This window comes from Chanos chanos, chromosome 15 (genome assembly GCF_902362185.1).
Source record: "Chanos chanos chromosome 15, fChaCha1.1, whole genome shotgun sequence".
NCBI lineage: Eukaryota > Metazoa > Chordata > Actinopteri > Gonorynchiformes > Chanidae > Chanos > Chanos chanos.
The window spans coordinates 20,234,711-20,255,502 of record NC_044509.1 but is presented as its reverse complement, the minus strand read 5'-3'; the positions used below and the strand labels follow the sequence as shown (position 1 = coordinate 20,255,502).

The following is a 20,792-nucleotide window of genomic DNA, read 5'->3' as shown; positions in this document are numbered from 1 at the left end:
ATGTTCTCTATCAGTCTGAATCAATGTCGCATGAACTTGTCATATTGTCATGTAAGATCAAATGCTCAAGTCTAACTGTAAGCCTAGTATTACATATTACTGGCACTGCCATTAGCGTGCAACCCACTAGGGAACAGCTGTGTAGCATGGTTGCGATTTTAGTTTTAAGACAGTAAAGAGACCTGTGCAATGCAAATCAATGGAAAATGCAGCATTGTCTTCGCCCACGCCGTGAGCGTGGCCTAAATGCGCTCCGTCTCTACCTGATTAAAAGGAAAGGAAGGGAAGTGATGTTTACCTGTTCATTGTGAACCAAAGAGAGAGATTTTTCTTTGTTGCTTTCAGGCATTTTTGGAAGCCCAAACAGATATCAGATCTGCCCAGCTTTCTTTTCCGTTCATGGTTTTCCTTTCCGTTAAGACTTTCCATGACCACAAATGCTCTGTAACCGCTCACCGTATGGATCAGGTAAACCCTTGCCAGTTTAATTTGGCTACTAATAGCATATGGAAACTCCTCAATATTGTTTGATTCCTGTATATAGTTCACCATGTGTCTTAAATTCTTTGTTCATCACAAGGCTCTGGAAATAGTTCCAATAATTTGCGTTTTCAGATTCCTCCGGATTAGTGTGGACACAGCGTTATAGTTTCACTGTGTGAATAGCGTCAACACTTTTGCAAGTAATAGTGTGTGCATGACATTCTCATGTGCTGAGAGGGCGGAGGGCTGAGCTCCCCTAAGGGTCTGATCATAGAATCACTCGATCCTGGGTTAGACCCATGGCATGCGTTGCGTTTTGAAGTGAGGAATCGTTCGTCCCACAGCAGGTAGTTCTTCTCCTTTATCCGATAACCACTGTTTACTCGCGATCCAGCCTGAATGGTATATTAAGTCAAATTTACTTCAATATTGCGAGAAGTGTATTTCACTAGCTCGCTAAGGTCAGCGGAACAGCTAACATTTTGGTTTTTTTTTTTTTTTTAAAGAAAATGATGGAAATACCATTTGTTTTTGTCCGGAATGGAAGAAATAATTTACAGATTAATCGATTATCAATTTTTGTTAGTTGCAGACCCACATCAATCGCCTCCATGAAAGGTATGTACCTACGTAAATCCATGTGCTGATGTGTATACTGTATGTATCTGCATGTCCCCAAATTGTTTGTTTTACGTTTGTAGCTCAAATGAATTAATCCCATACTCTATAAACCAGTTATAGACAGTTCCTTCAGAGGGCGCACTTCCGAAAAAAAAGCAGCACAGTACACATACAGGAGACATTCAATCGATCCACTCAATTTTTATTTCATAATTCACAATAACTCTGTGTTAGAGCAACGTGTAGAGTAACTTTTCCCACGTCTGCGTTTGTTGAGCGACACTCCGGTGAGTTGTTTCTTTTCTTGTGCTATGCTAGAAAATTCGCTAGTCATGCATGCATGCATAGGTATGCTAGTGTAACAGATCCTTTTGAATGTGTAGTTGGATACCCTGCTCTCAATGTTACACTGTGTGTGAATTTTTTTTTTTGTCATGAAAAAATGCAGATTTTTTTAAATGTACGCTGCAGCGTGAATTTATGTGAGGAGATCCTGTCGTCAGGCGCCTTCCATCAGCTAAGAGAGTCAGACAGCTAGTGCATTGCTACTTTATCTTTTTTTTCCCCACACACAACCACATATACATTTCCGCATATACTTGGACTTGTGCCTACAGCAAAGAAGCCTACCCAGGTAGCAACTGTGGGACAGATAAGAGTTATTCTTTTGTATTTATTTATTTATTTGTTTGTTTGTTGGTGTTTGTTCCCTGAGGCCTCATTGTCAGTTCTGTAACCTGTTATGCAATTCATGCTTAGAAGTGAATATATATCTTTTCCTTTAATACATACTTACCTGTTTTCTACCAAACCATATTCTTGTTGTGCTTTTCTGCCCGCTTACTATCCTCCTTCCCGAACCTAGAGACGTGGTTTTAACTGTGCTGTGCCCGTAGTTGAGTTATCAATTAGAGAAGAGACCACCACATTACATGTTGTTTATCATTTATTTCATGTGTATAGTTAGATTTATTCCTGTTTTTGATGGAAAGGACATGGATGGCATCCTCTTCAAGGCAGTGCAGGACATCAAAGTGGATACGGGTCTGAAGCTTGACTATGGCGTCAACAGGAAGACCTTCCAAGGAATGGGCCTGGGCCTGGACCCGGGCTGGCCGCATGAGTAGGCTCCTTTTGTCATGAATTTCATCCACATGAATTAAGGCATGTATTGTATGTATGGCATTAATTTGTCATTATGTTTCTGCATTGTTTTTCTGCATTCATCGTCATATCCCAAAATCAAGTCATGACCACTGGTCCGTCCCGTGTGCATGGGGTAAAATGTTATCCGGAGGCCTACGATCCTACAGATCCTAACGCAGTGTGGTTATGTCGTCAGGCTGATGTGCCCAGCCAGGAGGAGGAGGCAGTATTTCTGTATATAGTTCAACTTGTGTCTTAAATTCTTTGTTCATCATAAAGTAAATAGTTCTATTTCATGTGTTTTTTCAATTTTTTTTTTTTTTTATTATTATTTCTTAACGTTTCATATGTCATGCATTTCTCCCACTTGAATTAAGGAAAATGTTGTATGTATGTCATTCATTTGCCATCGTTTCTCTTTGAAAATAAACCGTATGTAACTATGTAAATTCCACTGTGTTCCTCCAGCTGACCTACTCCAAGAGGAAATACTGGAGTGGGCAGAGACGCAGGCGGAGCTCCACCTCCACCAGCCAGAGCGTGTTCGGCCGTGAGGAGAGTTAGCGCACGCTGTCTCCCCGGGGGGCCCAGCTCCGGTTCGGCCAGGAAGGGCCAGAGGGCGAAGGTGGCTGTCGGTCCCTCGGAGAACTCCACTCTCTCAAAGCACCGATGGAAGGCGTGTCGCTGGGGCCCGAGACAGAGCCCGGCTCCCGCTGGGCCCGCTCCCCCTGCGAAGCAGAGCGCCGTCACCAGCTGCGGCACGCTTTACGGCTTTGTCCCGCGTCACCGCCAAGGTGGTGGAGTTCCACAACTTTTAATCTACAAAAATACACTCAGGGGGTGCTGTGTATTTGAACTACTATGAACTGCATATTATAAAGTGCTATTTTAAATGATTTCAATCACGTCCTTAAATATATACGCAAGAATACAAGAAATAGTTAGGGGACATACAGATATATATGGTTTCTTTTCACAGAAAAAATAATGAGAAATTAATGACAAATATTTATTACTTTGTCTCATATTCATTTCAGTAGCTTCATTGTTCACAAAAGCTTTCCTTGTCTTTTTTGTGTAGGTCCAGGAGGAGGAGGCGGTATTTCTGTATATAGTTCACCCTGTGTCTTATTCTTTGGACATCACAAGGCTTTTTTTCCCCGTTTGTTATTGAATTAGGGAATGTGTGACAGAGAGCTCTGTCTAAGGCCTCGAGTGGTATCCTTTTCCCCACCTTACCCCATAGTTCCACAGCATTCATTCATTCATTCATTCATTCATTCGTGTTTGTGACCCGTTGCCGGTACATCTTTACATACATATCACTAACGCACATTTCACTAAAATATCGCGCTAGCTTCGAGGGTACACACTCGAAGCAAGCAGCAGATTACCCGGTTTCATGCACACAAACATTTCCAATTCACGTTATCGCTTCGGCTGTCGTTGTCTTTACAGTTACCGTCTTTATCATGTTTGTTCCCGTCTGTATTGTACTCAGCGCTTGGTTTAAATGTCTTTTTGTGTTTGTGTTCATTGTCTTGTCTCCCTCCATGGTTTCCTCTCTCCATGTGTTTGTTAGTCTGTGCCATAGCAGGGTACAACTACCGGTGCAGGGGAGGACCAAACCGAGCTGGAGCAACACGGACTAGTTTATTATTACTAGTTGTTTATCATTCATTTACTGTATATAGTTACATTTTTTCTTCGTGTTTTTGTAATTCCTTGTTGTTCATTGTTCTATTGAAAGGAAAGGACACCATGGAAAGAGCTCCTCTTTTTATGCCCCCCTCCCCTCCCTGTGAACTGTTCCTCACAAGGCTTTGTAAATAGTTCCATTTCAGCTGTTTTTTGGTTTGGTTTTATTTTATTTTATTTTTATTTTGTGTTGTTAACACACATTCAACTTGGACATAACAGATGGATGATTTTGGACTCCAAACAATGTTTTCTTCTTTATAATGTCATTCTTTTTTTTTTTGCTGTTTTGTTTTTTACAGATATCCTTCAGACATGACCCACTCCGTGCAGAGCAAGATTAAAGAGGTGGGCCTGTGTGAGAAGTTTCATGATGATGCCAAGCTCCTTGTGGACTTTAAAAAGTACACAGGGCACAGAGACCTGAGATTAACTGACCAGCCTACAGCGCACAGACATGAGTGCTCCCCCTGTTCTTAACTGCAAAAAGAATGTCATCAGGTTCTTAGATTGCCTGAAGACAAGGCTGAATCTAGAACAGACAGACTCACAGCTCCGTTCCAAGTCCAGTCATTCAAGGAGATGCTGCTGACCCTGCGGAAGCCGGTTCCAAAGGCCTGTTCACAGGCGGTGTGTAAAACCAGGTAAATGATTCCCTTTACTTTTCATTCTGTAATGTATTCTTGTGTATATTTTTAAGGACTTGCTTGATCATTTAAAATAAAAGTTTGCAGCATGTAGTTTGTAGTTGTTCAAATACGTAGCTCCTGTTGAATCTCTTGTCGTAGGGTACCAGTCTCTGGGAGTGCCAGAGAAAGTCAGTTCACTGGGGCCCTCTGTTGGGCCCCGGTTCAGCTCCCCCTCAGCTTGGGGTCTTTACCCAGTAGAGTAGCAGTCACTATGTGGATGAAGGATGGATGATATGAAGCAAACCATCTTAGCAGAATATACCATGCGCATTTATCAGGTCCTAAACCCTGGTGGCCAACATACTCTGTGTCCGGGGCAGACCTCATCATCATCATGGACCTGCATGCCTCTCAGATACAGGGTTTTTTGACATCGCAGTGTATAATCTGCAGAACCTGAAGCGTTGAAATGGGTAAAGCAGAACATTCCAGAATGAAAGAATTGCACTATTGTCTCTCCAGATGCTGAAGGACCTAAAAAGTTGACAAACTCAATATAGACATCAGTGAAACTTTATCAAGGCTGCTGCAGATTGGACCAAAGAGGAACTACTGCATCACCCGCCAAGAGCTGCTTGCCGTCATCCTGGGGCTCCGCCACTTCCAGCCCTACGGGGCTCCACAGCACCAGCCAAGGAAACAAAGTCGAGTACGAAACATTTCTTCAAAGTTGGCACTCGCATCTCATTGCAGTTGCCCTACTCCAAGAGAAAATACTGGAGTGGGTAGATGCAGGCAGAACTCAGATGTGAACTCAGCGGCGAGCTCAGCCAGAGGCCAAAAAACTTAAGGGAGATGTTGGTGCATTGGGGGATACCACTCTCTTGGAGCACCAAAGGAAGTCGAGTCACTGGCTCCGGTTCGGCGCCCCCTCAGGTTGGGGTCTTAACCAACTGAACATGTCGTTGATTTGTGTCATTATTTTACTGTGAGAATAATGTGGATGACTGATATGAAGTCTTGTTTGTTTTCTGTTGCTTATCATTTATCTAATGTATATAGGTACACTTATTGTTCCTGTTTCTGTAATTCCTTTGCAGCTGTTTCACAGATGTCTATACTGAGATCATCAAGGCAGCTGCAAATGGGACCGGAGAGGAACTACTGCATCACCTGTCAAGAGCAATGGAAACTTTGACTCTATCAAAAGGTCGAATGGATTTCAAGCGAGAGAACCAGTGAGTTCAAAATGGCACAAGTGGCTGTCGCTGCTGCACCACCTAAAGTGTCCAAGAAGAAGGTGACATCCAAGCCCAAAAAAGAGACGCCCGAACAGAGTCAAGGAATTGCAGTTATTCCTTAATATTTATTAAAAATGAATCAGAGCCAAGACCTTGCCCTCTCCCTGGTCCAGGCTTGGGTGGGGCCAGGCCAACCACCAGCATGGGCAGCAGTGTCAGCACTGGACCCCAATACATGTGTCCAATACATATGTTTTCTTGTGCATATGTTCAAGGACTTGCTTGAAATCATATACAATAACTCCCTAAAATAACTCAAAGGTCAGAGGTTAGCACAAAATAACAGCCAAAACCTCAATGTCTATGCCAGCTACCCTCCTTGTCACCTCCTCTCTCTATTGGACATGCATTCTTGGGTATGTTTTTAAGGACTTGCTTGGAATCATTTAAAATAGTAGTTTGAGGTCTGTAGCTCCTTAACTGCAAAAAGAATGTCATCAGGTTCTTAGATTGCCTGAAGACAAGGCTGAATCCAGAACAGACAGACTCACAGCTCCGTTCCAAGTCCGCGCCGCCTCACAGCAAGAAGGTTCTGAGTAGGGTTCCCTGGCTGCGTGGCCAGGGTCTGTGTTTGTATGTTTTCCCTGTGGGTTTCCTCCAGGAGCTCCCGTTTCCAAAGACATGCAGCTTAGGTGAGTTGGAGACACGTAATTGCCCCTAGGTGTGTTTGTTTTTGTTTTTGTTTGTGTGTCTGCTCTGCAATGGACTGGCGACCTCTCCAGGGTGTTTCCCTGCCTATGAGCACTGGGATAGGCTCCAGCACCCCCTGTGACCCTAACTAGGATAAGCGGCTTAGATAATGAGTAAGTGAATGAGTGTTCTAATTAAATTTATTGAAGGATACGGAGTAAACCTGTAAGTCTGTGACGCATAAGGGAACTATATTACCCACAATGCTTTGGGATAGTAACATTAACTTTTATACTTACATTGCATTCTTTATTTTCATTTTACAAGGTGTTACTTGACATAGACTGACTACCTTTTGTTAAGGCTAATGCATATACAGAGGCTTTCATTAAATACAAACAATGGTAAACACAAAGTCAAAAATGTTCTTTCTTGCTTCTTTTCATTGTTTTGAATGACATAGGAACTGGGTGGGCAGAGAACTTAACTGGCTGGTTCTAGAATGTTCATGGAGCATTTTCTAATGTTACTTGTTTCAGGTGCTCCAGATGTGATGGTGGTTAGTGATGACTGTCATACCAATGCCAACCCACCCGTCCATCGCCTCATTTGGACCAGGTGAGTCATTATGTTCCATACACTGAGGCTTTTTTTGTTTTTTTTCTATGAGGTCCACAAGTCAGTGCTTATACCTCCAACACAGGCATGGCTTCCTGAAATAAGATATGCAATCCATTTTAATCAAGATCCCATGAAATATTACTTGTCTTGCTCATAAGTAATGACTAAAAATTTGGGCTTGCAGTCCGTGGTGAGATCACACATGAATCGTCAGCACACACGCAGTCATTCTGTCGATCTACCAGATTTCAGTTTTTAAAAAACAAATGGGACCTTAACTCGTTAGATCATTGATTGGTTTATTAAACTTGACAGTGTTTGAGGCATGTTTGCATGTCTGGTGAGGAATGGAAGTCTTTTGAGAACCCGTGAGATAGCGTTTGTGTCTTTCGTTGCACAGACAACGGTTTCTTTTAAATAAATTCTTGATTATTTCAGCATTTTCAGCTAGGCTCGGTTTTTGTGTTTGTTTTTGTTTATTCTTTTGACATTCACTTTGTCTGGCTTGGCGTCGGGAGAGCTGCGATGTGTTTCATCCCTCCTGCCTGATCATGGGAGTGGAGAATGCAGCAGTTACTTTATTTGCTGAGTTCAAGGATAAGCTTCTGCCTTCACTTCTTTGTTACAGCAAATCTCGCAAGATTAGATTTCGCCATCGTTCACAGCTGTTTTAGACAGCGGTAACCCATATCGGATGTAAAGTTTATAATGTGAAATTCAATGGGGATGAGAAATAGACAGATGATACGTTTGGGCAAGATGCCGTGGAAAGTACACCTCAACTTTTTGAAGAGCAAAACATCAGCTGTATTGAGTATAGCCACTGACCACACTACATTCATGCCCTCACTGAGCGCCAAACTCGTTAATTTACCTTAACTCAACTCCTGTATAAAATACCGTCAGCAGATATTTCGCTGCCACCATGACACAAGCAAATTCAACCATTCCACTGCTAAAATATTTTCTGCCACAAAATGATCTGTGGTATGAGAGACACTTTTTTTGTATATTTTCATTTGCCTTTGCTTTTAATCTCATTCCAAATATTGTGATACTAGTTCTTGGGGCAAAAAAGGAAATTAGATTCGTCCCAAACCAAGCTGGGGAGAGTTTGGAATAACAAAAGATTCCTTACACTAAGCAATTACCCAGAGAACCACACTCCATCTTCTTTTTTTTTTTTCTTGCTTCCTTTTTCCAAGTGGGCTTTTGTACCCTGCTTCTCTGACCCTTGCACACTCGCTGTTGCCTCACACACTCCCAGTTATCACTGTGCCCTTTGTCGGCTAAGACTGCTGCTGTTTCTTCTGTTCAACAGGATCTCATGCTGTAGCCAGAGACATAAGGAGACCAGAGTGGGTGTGGGGTTATTTTCCCCCACCAGTGTTGTTTTATGTTTTAACCACTTCATGCACTCAGTCATGAAGAAAAACAGATTGCTTTTCTTCTCGTCCTTCCCTCTCCATTCTTTCCATTCTTCCCCCCATCAGAACCACCCCCAGCACTGTTTTGTATGCCCAACAGAGTGGAACCAATTTCACAAGTGTGAGTCTCTCATTTCACTGTCTCATAGTTGGTTTCTTCTCTTCTCTCGCAGATTTGGGATCTGGTTGTGGTGCAAACATACGACGACTTATGTCCTTGTTTACTGGTACATTGTAGGAAGAAGTAAACCGCATTTCTTAAGGCAATGCTGGCTGTCAATAGCCTACGACTGCTGTAGGCGGACATGTACAGTTGTGACGTGGCAAACACACAGAAGGTCAGAGCGGGCTGTAGTAAGCTTTGTTTTCTTCCAATCGATCTAACGGCTGAAGGAGGAAAATTCATGTTTTCATACGTTGACAATGTTTCCATAGCACATTCATCTCAGAGAATTCGAAAGGACAAGGAAAATCTTGATTTCCATTCTATACTATACAACACTAGGTGGAACAAACTGTAACTTGCACTACTGTCTGTTCAAAATAAATGACAGAAACCTAGCCTTATGCATTTTGAGGTTTTTGTTGCTCTTTTCCCGCTGTACCGACCTCATACCGAACCATGATGTCCAAATCGTGGTGCGAACTGAACCGTGACTCCTGTGTACCGTTGCACCCCTAATCTACACTATTGGTCACCCACTACTTTAGTGGTTTTTAAAGTTTAACCATTTGTGTATATCATGCATCTTCAACAATTAACATTTTATAAAGAATTTTTAAATGACATCTTTGTTTTTATCTGTAGGTCTTGATATACAGAGTATGGTTATAGGGGCCTGTGTCCACCTACCGCTTTGTCCACCTAACCCCAAACACTGGATGCTTAGAATGGGAAAAACCACAGATAATAGAAACAAACATTTCTATATCTATGGGAAAAACATGGCGCTGCTATCAGGTGTGATTGACAAATTAGTGCAAAAAAAAGGAAGCGCTAGGCCAGTTTCTGAGCTACATTGACGAAAGTGTAGTAGGCCAGTCTGTGTAGAAGTTTGTTTACAATAAATAAATACTTTAATAAGTAAGCAGCTGCCATATAAGCATAATTAAATGACACCGCGTGAAAAGAGGTGTATCCAGACTGGAATACTCCTGTTTATTCCCGGATACTCCACAGATAATCGTCTTTATCTGGCAGTCTGCAGCTCTGTTACACGGCATGGGATACTCCTGAATATGTACCAGGCTTGGGGGTCTGCCTAGAGCCCTTAGTTGCCATGGTGAATAATCCCTTGGGGGTGCTTGCAAGGGAACATTTGCACTTCACGCCTCGGGCCACCAGGTATCCTGCAACTGGTCAAAAATCTTACTTTGGATTGGTGGAGCAATGTCTTGCCCCTCCTCTAAAACTCTTCCCCATTGGTCCATTGTGTGTCCCCAGACATGATTTCATATGGTTTATATTATTGTGATTCACAACATATTTTTGGTCTTTGTCCAGTCAATTCTGTAGCACCTCACACAGTGCAGACCTCCTCTTCGGAAGTTATATCTACTGATGCGGTCTTCCATATGGCAGCCTCTTCCTCAGTTTGAAGAACACCAACTCTGGCCTTGTGCAGCTGCAAAACACGTCTCTTTGTTCTCTAGATTCCCCTCTTGGTTCATCCTGTAACTCTTTCGAATAGTCTCAATAGGTCTTGCGGGATACTAGAGAGAGAGAAAAAAAAGTGGAGAAGAAAGGAAGATTGATTAAAAGTTTGTTTAGAATTCCAGGCACTGCTATGAAACAATCGCGATGATATAGCCTACCAACAAGACACATTGTCTTACCTTGTCTGTGGATCATATCTGTGCGTGTTGTTTTCAGCATTATGCATTCTCCGCACAGCTTCCTATAGAAGCAAAATTAGTACAAGAGTTAAATTCAACCACATCAAGGGATAAATCAGATAAAGAAATGTGAATGCGTCAGAATGTGCGGCAGTCAAAGACAAAAGCCAGAAGGCTACAGAAATAAACTTACCAAAACAGAGTTATTCCCCGCTCGTCTTCTTTTTTAGGCAGACTCCTCTTGCGCCTCTTTGATGGGACTCCATCCTGTCCAACCGCCGAATAACATTCTCCATGAACGTTTACTGCTGTTCAGACATCTTCTTAAAAAATGCATTTAACGGGAACACCAGTCGTTTGTTTTCGTTTGGACTCGGCGCTGGAATAATCGGATCTTCCCGGCGCATGAATAGCCTCTCCACTCCGCTGTCTGTTCGAAAGCTCAAGTGTTCTTTTGCAAGCCATCTTCAAAATGCACACTATCAACAGAATACGGAGTACAACTTCTGTAATCCTTCTGAGTGGGTGGTTTGAAAACGGGGCGCGTCCTCGTACTGAGGAGAAACATTCCAAACAAGCGAGGAACAACAACAACAACCACAACAACAAAAACTCCTGTACCCTTTAAACTTTTAAACGAAACTCCTGTACCCTTTGTCCCACATCCGTCAATCTGAGATAATGTCCCGCACTTTCATTGGTCGTTTGGTTTTTAACTGTCAGAAATAAAAAAAAAAAAAAAATGGATCCATTCTTTTACCCGCCCGGCACATGAGCCGCTTATGCCGTTGCGGCCTAGTTTCTAATCTATTTGATACTGCTACATCAAAAGCAGTAAAATGCAACATAGCCAAGTTTTTTTAAAAGCCTTGCTTGCACCAAATGGCTGAGAAGAGAGCATTGAGGGCGGTTAACAAGAGGCTGTGGCGGCTGTCAATCAAACTGTGCAGCTGTGGGGCCGACGAATTTCTTTGCCACGACACAAAACCCAAACTTAGTAAAACTTTACAGATATGAAGGTAAGCGCTGTCAGCTGACATCATGGTCAAAAAGAAAAGTTCTTTTATCCCTTCTGACCATGCTACTCATCCAATAGAGATTTTGGCTTGATATAAAGATTTGCATTGAAATTGTTTTATTTTATGTAATATTTTATTTTGAGCCTTATTTATTCTTATAGTTGGGTTTGGTCAGGGGGTTTAACTTGAAAGACTTGAGCTGTATGATGTCTGTCAATACAAGTGTTTCTTGTTCAGTTAGACTGACATTATATCTAAGTTTTACGTTATCTCTCAGCATTGGTAACATGTCCCACATTGTCCCACACAAACTTACTACTTGTTCCCCATTTGGTCTGTTTACATCTGGTGTTATGGCCATGAGTCATAAATGGGTATTATCTTGTGTGCTGTTGTTTTTCTCCCCCTGCCTGTGTGTGGTGCTGTTTCCTCCCCTGTCTGGTGTGTTTTCCCCGTATGTCTCTCTGTCTCTTTAATGTGTTGCTTTGCGGGTGGCGTCACCCTATACCATCCAGAACCCTGACTGTTATTGGCATTTGAAAGGCCAAGCCATCAGCTAACGACTGTGGTCACGCGGATGCCTGAAAACCTCCGCCTAACAGCTGTATTCAGACATTTGCGTGAGTTTGCAGGTCCCCATAACAAAGTTCTGCAGGCATCCGAATACCTCCGGCAAACAGCAGGTTTGGTGGAAGTTTACTTTGTCCGGATATTTCCAGATAAACCACTTTTCACACGGTGTGAGTTCTGGCTCACGCAGTAGGTGTCACATACACTACCAAGGAAATATTCAAAGTGCAGAGCAATCCTCAAATTTATTTGAATCATTTTGCTTCGAAATGAAAATGAACATTCATTTAATCGCATTTACATTTGCCACGACTATACCTGGAGTAACATTTCGTTTACAAAGACAAGTCAGTGCCGCCAATGCGTTTTCATACTGCATAACCAGTTTAAACATTGCAGGCCTAACGGTCAGCGGAAATGAAACAACTGACTAAACAATCAATGAAAGAATTAAAAACTTTCTTACCTCATAGTTTCCACAGTGACATGCTCTTGAATGGGAATATGCTCACGTAACGCGTCTCGCACTCGATCTGTCACTAAATGGCTGTGTATCTCCTTTTCTCCACAGGTGGTCAAACGCCGGTGTATTTCAGTTTGAGCGATTCCGAGTAAGTAGGAAGAAATTCGAGCACACATGGCAACCAGCCTACATGCAAGTCTTTTTCCATTGGTCTTTGAATATGTAGCCTATAGCCTATACATTGATCTATCCTATTTTTGTATTTTTCCACTATAATCTGGTCCCTGAAGACATTACTGTTACTGAAGACTACTTGCTCTCTCTCTCTCTCTCTCTCTCTCTCTCTCTCTCTCTCTCTCCTTATTTATTCATTTATTCATCCATTCGCTTATTTATACACTCCTGTAAATATTGATGATATCTATATTAACTTGTAGCCTATCTGTTTCAGTTGGTTAAGACATGTTTATCAATTAATAAATTGGTTATCAGCAATAATTTCCTCTGGTTATGGCATAACCCTATTATGTTGGTATAGACCTTACAGCTCACGAATAGGCATGTCTTGAAGAATTAGCCATTGCACAGGATAACATGACATGATGATCTGTTCATTATTAATTTGCGTAGTCTACATTACTGTGTATTCATCAAATGGATAACAACAAAATACGTCGGCCTTTGGATATAAGCCAGTGTCTTGCTAACCAGAAATAGGTACCCCGATGGCCAAAATGACATTGGCCCAAAGTCAGTAATCAATGTCATGTCGCGTTTGTCAAGCCGTGGTTCCAACGTTGGGCAAATGTATGCTTGCTATCTGGGGAGCTGCTTTCTGACTCAGAGACTGAGAGGTGATTGTTGTTGTTTTTATTTCCCTCACACAGTTCTACAAAATAAATCCACTTTCTAACAATGTACATTGTAGAGTAGACAGCTGAAGGTTTCGGAGGATGTGTGTTTTACGTTTCTGAGACAAGAATTCACAGAGCTTTCGAAGAGTGAAATATCTGTTTCATGCCACCTGTGGGATGACCGACTCCAGAGGGTTTATTTGATGTATATTACTCGCTTTTTAATTGTGGTAAGGTAAATAAACAGCTTTGACAATGTGGCATGCTAGGAGCCTCACCCTTAGTTCTGCCCCTTGCTAAAATAAAAAACCTGGTCTGTGGAACCATTCAAAATAATAGTTCATAGTGTAGGTACAATAGCAATCCTAACACGGGGGCACCAAAAGATGCATGTGTAATGGGATTATCAAATCTGTCTCATATAATTCAGTCTCATATAAATCTGTCTCATAAAATTATTAAGCATTAATTTTATGAGACAGACAACCAATAATCAGCAGCAAATAGAATGATCAAGGCACAAATGACAATAAGAGGTAGTGAGGCAATGTGTAAGTTATACAGTGTAGGATTACATGAGGAGTGGATGCCAGAGTGAGAGAGGAAATGTGTATGTGTGTGTGTGTGTGTGCACGCAGCTGTGCACTGAAGAGAAATCCCAGTGTTGAGGTGTGTTGACGGAGGAAATTAGAAAGAAAGCATGCACGCTATCTATCTAATACGGATATGAAGTTAAGTTTCCATGATTGCACGCACACACTGTGAACAGTGAATTTGTCTCTGCATTTAACCCATCCAACACACCAGTAGTGAACACACAACAGACGCAAGAGCAGTGGGCAGCATTCCTCTGCACCCGGGGAGGATTAGGGTTAAGTGCCTTGCTCAAGGGCACGCAGCAATGGATGTTGGGCCTAGGAATCAAACCGGCAACCCTCAGGTCACAAGCCCGGTTCTCCAACCTTTAGACCAAGGCTGCCCACAGTAAACGAGGAAAAACCTAACACACGGTCTAAGACCGAATCTCATGTGAATTCCCTAATGTTGTCATATATTTCTTCCAGGGTTATCGGCTGCTCTAAGCTGGCAAATCTGGAGTAGGATTTATTGCATATTGCTTATCAATATCAGATATTTTATCAATTATATCCTCTTCTGTCTTTCTGCGTTGCCTATTGCGGTAAGCAGAAGAGGAGATCATTTTACTAGTCTCATCTGAGTTGCTAAAGCATATAAATTCCTCAGTTGCTTGTACTGTTTCCTAGCTGGGGCCAGTTTATATCGCCTCCAAGAATTAAATAATGTGTATTTATATTTGGGACAGAGGATAGAAGTGTGGTCATAAATTTGGCATCATCAAATTTAGAGGCATATACACATACTAATATGACTGGTATATGAAAGAGTCTGCCAGAAACAATGATGAACTGTCCATTATGATCAGGGATTATTTTCAGGTGTAAACTGAAGCTTTTTAGAAATCAAAACAGCAGTTCCTCTGATCTTTGAATTAAGTAATGAATGGAATACCTGTCCTACCCATGGCCGCCTAAGCCTTGTCCATAGATCCTGTTTTTGCCTCAATTAGAATATTAACTGTTTAAAAATAGTAAGCTGATCCAAGTAGAATTTAGTTCAACTTTTAGAGCATAAACACAAGGCTCCTCAGTGGCATTTTAGTGTTTAGTACTAGGAACATTTCTGGCATTTTGACCAATCAAAGCAGTAAGATTCTTAATAGAAACTGATCATTTGAAATGATAAGAACGTGAGTGCATAGCAACGAGATAAATGTCTGCCTGCTAGTTATTTTTAGTGTGATCCCCACCTTAGTGTGGTATCACTGTAAATGTATCAACTTCTAGATCATGTTGATGTGAAGCACCAAAATCCTAAGGCTAACCGGTTCTCCTGCGGTGCTCATTTGCATAAAGTTGAAAATTCGCCATCTCAATTTTGCAGGCGTCTATGAATTTGCATCAATTTCGCAACATCAGTGTGAATTTTGCACCCACGCGAAATTCACAGCTGTGAAAACTTACCGTAATACTATTTTCCCTATGTCATGCCAAGTTGACAACTTATAGAGCACGACAGATATATATCGGCGTGAGCTACTCGCTGATAAGTCAATGAATAAGGAGTGATCTTTTACCATCATAAGTTATCATTTGCAGATTCAACAGTGTTATATGCATGGTAATGTTAGAATAACATTCAGGATGGCTGTAGATCAGATCTTTTCTTTTTACTTGATCATTTCGCTTGTTTTTTTTTCTCCTGTCTTCATCCATTCAGAGGATTCCTCAGCTGTGGAGCTTCCAGACAGCAGCAGCAGAGTTATGTCAACCTTAAACCCAAAGAACCGTGACGGGCATGATGGGAGGGGAAAGGAAAAAGCCACTCTGGGCTCAAAACAACCTCACACTCTGTGTGAACATCAGCGGCTTCTGGATCATTTTGACTGGGCCCTGATGCGTCCACACTGTGACCTGTAGGAGCGTCTCCGTTAATCTGAGCCTTACGGGGGCAGGTGGGTGAGTCTTTTGTGCCCAATATCCCCACATTCGAAACACTTCATGCTTCCCGTGTTGGCATAAAGCATGCAGGACTTCCGGTATGACTTTACAATAAGACTACCCTTATAAAGGATTTGTAAATGGTTTCTAATTAGGTTATTAATTAGGTTGTAAATGTTCTGCCCTCTGATTTAAGTTGGTGAAGGAGGTTTGTATGTTGCCAATGATGATTGGTTATAGTTCATGCAGTGGCTGTTCAAATGGACACACTACATTGAATCCACGAATGACTTTTATTTTGACACGTTGTAAGAGACTTGCTGTGAATCGTGAGAGAGGGAAGTGCTATGTTGCTATGGAGCATAGATGTGCGCGTGTGTAGGCTTCCCCTGTGTTTTGAACTTTCTTAATACCCTCGAAAGCAATGTCTGTAAGTTTGGTTGTTTTGTACTTTATTTAACAAGCGTAAGTAACTTAGAGTTTCTTCTATATGCACTGTTAGATACATGGTGTGCAGATTGATAGTAATCGATTCAGTTGTCGCAGCGATGCTAATTTACGATAACTTTGTATACTAATGTATGACCACGTTAATGTACCATTTGCTTGTAATTCTGTTTTGTAGTCAGTTGTGCCATACGGTAACTAGTTAAGAGACGTTCTAAGTCTTTTCTGTTTTTATTTATCGCAGTTTCACTTGTAAACTTTCACCTGCCTCACCTGAAGAACGTTAATAAAGGAGCAAGGCGCTCACTTCCTGGCTCATGAAAACCGAGTTTGGCTGGCTGTTTAATCCACGTTGACATACAGGTTGTATAAAACACGTAGCGAGAACAGCACAGTAAATACTTTATAAATCATTACAATTATATACAACACTTATAAACAAGTTTAGGGTTAGGGTTACTTTTCATATCTCAATGTGGGCTCACTATTTGGCAAGATAAAGTTATTGCTGCACTTTTCATCTATCCATTCTGGTAAATCTCAGATCTTGCTCTTAGTTGACTTTATGTTCTTTTTTTATCAGTCAGCGTGTTAAACTTTCAGCTCCATCTCATTTTTATGACCATTTATTTATTAGATCCTAACATTTATAACTGCCAAAAGGGAGCCTTATTGTACAGTGTAAAATGCACCACCATTTATTAATGATTTGCTGCGTTTTTCTGAAGTGATTACTTCGCTTTACTTGTTGACATGGTCGCAGCTCAGAACACACTGAAGATCAGATTCAGACATAATATTAAATAATCACACTGTCTCTCACACACAATGTGAAATACACAGGTTTTAGTGGAATATGGAAAATAGTGATAAATAAAAACTTGTCAGACTGTAAACATCAGTGCTGAGTAATGAGAAGAGAGAAAGAGTTTGACAGTCTTTAGGAGAAAGAGAGAAAAGAGGGAGCGTGTGAGAGGAGAAGAGGAGAGAAAGAAGACTGGATGAGTCATGGTCTGTCAGTCTATACAGACTGAGTTTTTTTCCATTTGCTCAAAAACAACTAAAAGAACTCCATACTGGTTAACTGCACTAAGCCCAATGGTTCCTCACTGGTACTGGTTAGTTCATGTCAGTATGTGACAGAGCAGGGCAGGTAAACTGATAGAGAATCATTTATAAACCAGAATTCATCAGCTCAGTCAGGAAATATTCAGTACTAAATATGTCATCAGTCATACTCATCTATATCTCATTAAAACAGATTGTGTTAGAGAGAGGCAGTGTGTACATCGGTGTGTGTGTGTGTGAGAGAGAGAGAGAGCGAGAGAGAGAGAATGAGAGAGATTGTCTGTGAAAGAGACAGAAAGAGACAGAGGGAGAGAGTGCATATATGTGTGAGTGAGTGAGTGTATGAGTGAGTATGTGTGTGTGTGTGTGTGTGTGAGAATGAGAGAGAGAGAGAGATTGTGTATGTAAGGGAGGGAGAGAGAGAAAGGAAGAAAGTGTGTGTGTGTGTGTGTGTGTGTGTGTGTGTGTGTGTGTGTGTGTGTGTGTACGTGTATGCGTGTTAGAGAGAGACAGTGTATACATAAGTGTGTGTGTGTGTGTGTTAGCGCAAGAGAGAGAGGGGACGTGTGTGAGAAAAAGAGGCAGGGAGGATTAGTAGGTGAGAGAGAGCTTGTTTGTTTGTGTGTGTGTGTGTGTATGTGTGTGTGTGAGTGTGTCAGAGAGGGAGAGAGAGAGACTGTGTGTGTATGTGTGAGAGAGAGAAAAAGAGAGAGAGACTGTGTGTGCAAAAGAGAGAGACTGTGTGTATGAGAGAGAGAGGGAGGGAGAGGAGGAGAGAAAGAGAAAGAGAGAGGGAGGCAGAGGGAGAGAGAGAGTGTGTGTGTAGGGCCGGGTAACAAACTTCGATACTTTTATGGCACCGACCGAATTGCTCTGATGCTATCGAGTATTGAAAAATGCGTTGTCATTCGGAATCAAATTTCGATACCTAAGAAGTAAATCTTATCAGCGTCAGTGTGCCAGTAGGCATGCAGAATGCTTGTACCAAGATCTAGTAATGCTGGTGATTGGTTGTGTATCGTAACGTTGCACAAACACGTTTGGAGGCATGCAGGGAAAACACTACGTCACGCCTAGAGACTGGGCTCACGCGTGTGTGTTGTATTTTGAGAGGCTTGACTACAGTGTGTGTTGCATAGTAAGTGTAGAAATGTCTAAGAGAGTGTTCACACATAGGGTCTTTTTTGTTGAAAAACGTCGGCCAGAGCATTTTTTCAGGTAGAAAGAAAGGTTGGCAGCATTTATTCCAAAAAGCAGTTCAGAGCGTCTTTTGTTGCCATAACAACAACAGCTAACAGACTAGTTTTGCCAATGACAGGCAGTAAACAAAAACACTTACCAGACACTCCTAGGATCCGATCAATTTGACTCCAAACAGCCTCTTTATGATGAATGTTATGATGCAGTTTGACTGTCATGTCGTACAGTTCACTGCGCTCAGTAAACTTCTCCACCGCTACCTTCTCCATTTTTAGTGGTTGTTATGATAGACGACAGGTCTCACTACTCCACTTGTGATTGGTCAGCTGTCCAAAAAAGCATTTGACATAGAGTACTTTGTATTTGCATTCCGATTTTTTTTTTTTTTTGCTGAGGTTACAGTGCTTCAGGAGGTACAGCAATTGTCTGGTAATCCGAAGGTTCCTAGACTGATTCTGCCTTGTACACATTTTTATTTATTGATATTTATTGACAGACAACTTCAAGTTGTGGTAATATTTATATTTAGGTGTATATTTTTATATATAGCTTTATATTTTTTATATTATGAAACTGCTTCGAGTATGTCCCACACGTGTCACCTTTCTGTTCCCCTCAGACAGAGAGCGGAGTGTGTTTGCTGTGTTTGGGTCCAGTGTGAGATCACAGGCATCTACAGAGAAGAGGAGAAATTAGAGGAGAAAACATATCACACACTCTCAACTCTGTGTATGTGCGTATGTTTTATACTAAATGGAGAGTATTATGTCGCTATATTACTATTATATTATGAAATATTATATTTATTTCATAATAAATCTCAGGTAAGATGGTGTCGTCTGTCTTTCTGTCTCGTCCTGTCTTTAGTGTGTGTTACAGATTGTCTCACTCTGTCTCTTTTTATGAGATTTGGGGTAATGGTTTGGGAGGAACTGGGGGTGTAAACATGTGGTATTTTTGAATATTGTGTGTGTGTGTTATTATAAGTGTATGGTATGATATGGTATGATGTGGAACAGGATGGTATAGTGTAGACTGGGTAAGCTGCAAATGAATTGCCCCTCATGGGACCAATAAAGTTGTCTGAATCTGAATCTGTATCTGAACTCTCGTTTCCTGAACCCCTTTCTGACCAGGTTTCCACTTTACTTATTTTATTCACTCACTCTCTGTCTTTCTTTCGTTCACATACAATAAATTTCACTCCTGAGTCTCCTGGGTGATTGTAGCTCAGATCCAGTTCTCTCAGGTGCGAGGGGTTTGAACTCAGAGCTGAAGCCAAGCCATGAAGTGTGATTCATTGTAAAGGTCCCACTCTGTTTTCCCATAAGTGTTGACTTTGCTAAACTGTCACATTAGCTAAACTCACAGACCAGTTACTAACATTAGCCTTACAGATACTGGGGGAAATTCATCTACTTTTATGATCAGTATGTTTCACACACACAACAGTACTTTACTAACCATACAACGAGCTGGTCTCATTGAAATATTAACATAGTTATTCTAAACACTGTATTTAAGTTCCTGGCTAATACTGACCTCAGTATGTCCAGTTTACAGTGTGGATTCTTCAGTCCCACACAGAGAAGCTTCATTCCTGAATCCTGAAGGTCATTGTTACTCAGGTCCAGTTCTCAGGGGGCAGTTTACTGACTGTAGAACTGAGGCTATTGATGAACAGGACTGTTCAGTGAGATTACCGAGATTAAGTCTAGAGAGAGAGAGAGAGAGAGAGAACATAATCATTTACTCATTTAAGAATTAAAAATTGTACCGATAGAGTTTGACAAAAAGGTGTGAAATGTGAAAATTTTGCTTAAATTCCTCAAACACACAGTGTGATATTTTTGGGCGCCGGACAAGTGCAAGTTATAATTAACTGTACAGTGTAAATTGCAGAGACTGATGAAAATTTAAACTGGAAATAAGCTACCAAAAAGGACAACACCTAGAAAACCTTCAGTCATATTGGGTGCAATTGCTGATTGTTTTCCTCTGTTCTGTTTGTGCTGTTGAGTTTGTTTGTATACAAGCAATTAATATGGATATGTAACCCGTTGGTTACTTGTGTTTCATTTTCTTTGGTTTGGTTGGTTTTATGGTGAATTTATTTTCTTGTCTTCTGTGTTTTATTGTTTATTATTATTATTATTATTATTAATATTATTATTATTGTTATTATTATTATTATTATTATTGATTGTACTTTGGTTATCCCGGCGTGCACCTGGCCAAGCAATCGCTGGTTATCCTTATT

General features: G+C 41.2%; 2 long non-coding RNA genes across 3 annotated transcripts; both read left to right on the top strand.

The window, feature by feature from the left end:
• Positions 1-305: 305 nt before the first annotated feature.
• On the top strand, positions 306-5,781 carry LOC115828409 (uncharacterized). Of its 2 annotated transcripts, XR_004025952.1 has the most exons (9): positions 495-830; positions 1,070-1,101; positions 2,097-2,227; positions 2,352-2,484; positions 2,719-3,044; positions 3,332-4,075; positions 4,251-4,592; positions 5,100-5,513; positions 5,678-5,781. It is a non-coding gene; the product is annotated as an uncharacterized LOC115828409 (long non-coding RNA). The 2 variants fall into 2 exon arrangements; XR_004025953.1 differs by lacking the exons at positions 495-830; positions 1,070-1,101 and adding an exon at positions 306-468 and having other exon boundaries at positions 2,719-4,075.
• A 1,269-nt stretch (positions 5,782-7,050) lies between these two features.
• LOC115828415 (uncharacterized) lies at positions 7,051-16,588 on the top strand. The gene is made up of 3 exons (XR_004025961.1): positions 7,051-7,126; positions 12,553-12,592; positions 15,597-16,588. It is a non-coding gene; the product is annotated as an uncharacterized LOC115828415 (long non-coding RNA).
• The last annotated feature ends 4,204 nt before the right edge of the window (positions 16,589-20,792 follow it).